At 38.5% G+C, this 4,063-nt stretch overlaps 1 pseudogene; it reads right to left on the bottom strand.

Annotated features, from left to right (window-relative positions):
* Positions 1 to 483: 483 nt before the first annotated feature.
* Positions 484 to 777, bottom strand: LOC149234566 (10 kDa chaperonin, mitochondrial pseudogene; annotated as a pseudogene).
* Between the last annotated feature and the right edge of the window lie 3,286 nt (positions 778 to 4,063).

The following is a 4,063-nucleotide window of genomic DNA, read 5'->3' as shown; positions in this document are numbered from 1 at the left end:
CCAAATACATTGTAACTGTTGACACTTAATCCTTGTGATTGGGTGAATTTATGTAAATAAATAAATTAGAAATATGAACAGTCATCGGGAGATGAACTGAACAGTCTCTGCTTCATGTATATAATAAAGACCTACCTGATGGAATAATATAGTCAAATCATTTTTTGCTTTATGGAGTTACTGCCTGGCCTGACATGGTATTAGAGCCAGCTCCTTTTTTAGCTCTTATGTCCCTTGTAACTACCTAGTCTGCTCTCCATATAGCTGAGCTGCTCCTCCATATAATTAGCTACCCCTGACATGGTAGCTACCCCCTCCATACTTTCCAGCGTTGTCCATGTTGTCCTGCCTATCCATAAATGTTTCACAAAAGAAGCGTTGTCCTGACATGGTAATTTTAGTGTTGTCCATCCACAGTTTTTTTTTCTCAGAAAGCATCCTCTCCATGGTTATTCTCACTACGGTATTCCTGTAGGCAAAAACTCAATCCTGCAAAATCCCAAGAATATCATCCTCTCGATACAAGTGGTACTCTTTTTCTGCAAGTTTTACTTCTGTGCCACCATATTCAGGAAGAAGAACATGGTCACCCTCCTTGACACTAATAGGAATAGTGTTTCCATCCTTTCTACGAGAACCAGGCCCAACTGATATGACCTTTCATGAGTTAAACTTGCCAGTGCTCTCCGAAAGAAAAATGCCACCAGCGGTCTTGCTCGAAGCAACAACTTTCTCTATCAAAACCCTGTTAAGCAAGGGTATAAGCTTCTTCGCCATTGGTTTGATACTGTAAGGGAAGAAACCCTCATAGCCAGAGGCCTTTTATATAGAGACCCTACAATTGCAAAATCCTTCTGCCTCCACCATCACACAGTCAGCACACAACATTCGGCATCTGTGGAGACTTGCATTCGAATGCCATTGTTGTTCATTGTCTTTTGTGTGGCTAAAAGAGGAAGTGAAGCCTGTTTTGACCCTTGATAAACTCAATGAGATTGCATGCTCTGTACATTGGGCTACATTTGCAGTGAACCCAATACAATGACATGAACATTGGACTAAATGATGCCAAGAGAAGGACTGACTCTATTGCATAAGCGTGGTGTGGCTACTCAGCGTGATGTTAAGGCATGGCTACATAGCATGATGTTAAGGCATGGCTTCTCAGCGTGATGTTAAGGTGTGGCTGCTCAGCGTGGTGTTAAGTGCCAGCTTCAATACAAAGCATCCTCTCTGTTATTTCTTCAGTTACACCATCGGATAAGTGTAGGATATTGTTCTTACGGTCTGGTCAAATGCCGCCATCATTAATATCATCCAATTGAATTATATAATATGTCAGGACTATGTTCTTTGACCTTTTAGTGGACGCAGTGCTTCATGATGTTGAGGGTATTTTTTTGAGTATACTTCTATACTTTAACATTGTGCAGATGAGTGCAAATTGATATTTGCGTTTGCTGTCGAGTCACATCAGAACTATATATTTTTTTTTCATTAAGAGTAAAAGTTTTGCAGCAGAAGTTTTTGCTACAGTATGCATTCAATCATATCCATGGTGGGAATAGTTCTCACTAGCAAGGAGAACTATCCTAAATGGTCTTGGATGATAAAAAACACCCTCATTTTCAATGAGTTGTGGAAAGGAGTGTGTGTCGGAGATGAAGACAATGAACTAGTACAGCCTACTTCAGACAAAGAGCTCGTCATTTGGGAAAACAAGAATAGAAAAGCTTATGCATTAATCGCAGCATCTATAAATGAGGAGGTGAGTCGTCATATTTCGTCATATTCAACTACCTTAAGCCTTACAAAAGCTGAAAGAACTCTATGACTCACATTCTGCACTTGAAGTTGTTCAAATCATGATTAAACTCTTCACTCTTGAATTGCAAAATAATGATCCTCTTGCTCTTGCATCTGAAGTAAAGTCTATAATGCATGATATCAAATCCACTAAGGTTGAATTGGATATTCCTCTTATCACTTTTCTCAAGGCACTTTATCCTACTTACTCTAATTATCTTGAGTCATTGCAAGCAAATGGAAATATCAAAGATATAACCTTTGACTCTCTTATGAAAAAGTTTGCTGAAAGAGAGAAAGCTTTTGGAAAGCAGACAGCCCCTGAATCTTCTGAAGAGGTTGTGTGCCTTGCTCATAAATAAAAGCATCCTACTCAAGATTCTACAAGAGGAAGAGGTGGTCGAAGAGGAAGAGGAAGATATTTCAGAGGTGGGGGGGGGCAAATATTCTCAAGGAGAAAAAACAGATCTGCACTACATACGCTGCAAAAGAAATGGATCACATGATGCCTCTATGTGCAAGCTACCATGGGATAAAATTGAGCAGAAAAGAAACCAACAAAAAGGTAAAATTGATGATACAGACAAAGTTAAAGCACCTCAATCCGCTCACTATGTTGTGGCATAATATAACATTGGAGTAAATGAAGATTTATTTAATGCTTCACTTGCTTATTGGAAAAATGATTGGTTGCTTGATTCAGGAGCAACCTGCCACATGACTCATAGAAAAGATTTTTTTGAAGATTTCACTTACAATGTTGATGGAGCAATATACTTTGCAGACCAATAAAAAATCAAGCCATCAGGGCTTGGCACAATCAGGCTTAAACTGCCTGGTCTTCCAGACTTTCTTCTGCATCATGTTCTATGTCTCCCACAACTGAAGAGAAACTTGCTGTCCTTGGTCCACATCCGCTAGCAAGGTCACTCCATTCATATGTTTGATGGCAAGCTTGAGGTAAGAAAAGCATCTTACCACTCACTTGTCATGAGGGGAATAAAAGAAGAAAGGCTTCTCAAACTATAAGGAACCTCTGCTCATGCACAACATTTCTCATACAATTCTCATCATGAAGAAGGTACACTTCCATCAAGTTTATTATGGAATCCTAGATTTGCACATTTGAACTATGACAGTCTCCGCTTGTTGAAGAAAAATGGTCTTGCTGGTTTGCCTACAATTCCTAGGAAATTTAAGCAATGTGATGCTTTCATTCTAGGAAAGCATAGCAAACAGTCTTTTCATGATTCGCATTCAAGAGCACATAGAAAACTTGAACTCATTCATTTAGATTTATGTGGTCCAATGCCTGTTCCTTCTGCAAATGGAAATAAATATATCATGACATTTATTGATGACTACACCAGAATGTGTTGGGTTTATTTATTGAAGGACAAATCTGATGCTTTTCAAACATTCAAGAATTTTCATAAATGGATTGAAAATGATGCACAATCTCATATTGGGTCTATTCGCACTGATAATGGAAAATAATACACATCAAATGAATTTGAAAACTATCTTTGCCAACATGGGATCAAACATCAAACAACTGTGCCTTATAATCCCCAACGGAATGGTGTAGCTGAAAGAATGAATAGGACAATCTTAAATATGGTACAATCCATGCACTTTTTCAAGAATGTAAAGATAATGTTTTGGGCTGATGTTGTTCTATGTGCTGCATATATAAAGAATAGATGTCCATCTAATGCTATTAGAAACAAGACTCCTTATGAAATGTGGTATGGACATGTTCCTTCGGTAAAGCATCTCAGGGTCTTTGGTTCCACCTGTTATGCCTTGATACCAAAGGTACATAGAAACAAACTTGGTGCTAGAAGTCGTAAGTGTATCTTTCTGGGGTATTCAAACACCTCCAAAGCATACCACCTCTATGATGAAGTAAATAAGAAGTTTGTTGTATCTAGAGATGTAATTTTTCTTGAATCATCCAAAACTGACAATGTTGTTGAGCAGCAACTTGATCGCTTGGATAGATTCACAAAAGCAAAATCATTTCAAGAATTTGATAATCATATTCCACATCTTGAAGGGGGGATTCCTATACTAGATCAACATGTGGAATCTTCTTCTGAAGAATACTCTCCCCCGCATGAAACTCCAACAAAGGATGATGCTTTAAGTGATGTAATTGATAGAATTGGGAGACTCAATCTTGATTCAGTCCCAACTCAATCAATGGAGTAGCCTGGACCATCAAAAAAAGGTCCCCCAAAGTGGGTGACAAAGA

The sequence above is a fragment of the Pinus tabuliformis genome, chromosome 8, assembly GCF_031772625.1.
Source record: "Pinus tabuliformis cultivar Carrire ecotype Pingquan chromosome 8, CPIR1, whole genome shotgun sequence".
Lineage (NCBI taxonomy): Eukaryota > Viridiplantae > Streptophyta > Pinopsida > Pinales > Pinaceae > Pinus > Pinus tabuliformis.
Note: the sequence above shows the minus strand (reverse complement) of the source record. Positions and strands in the feature narration are given on the sequence as shown.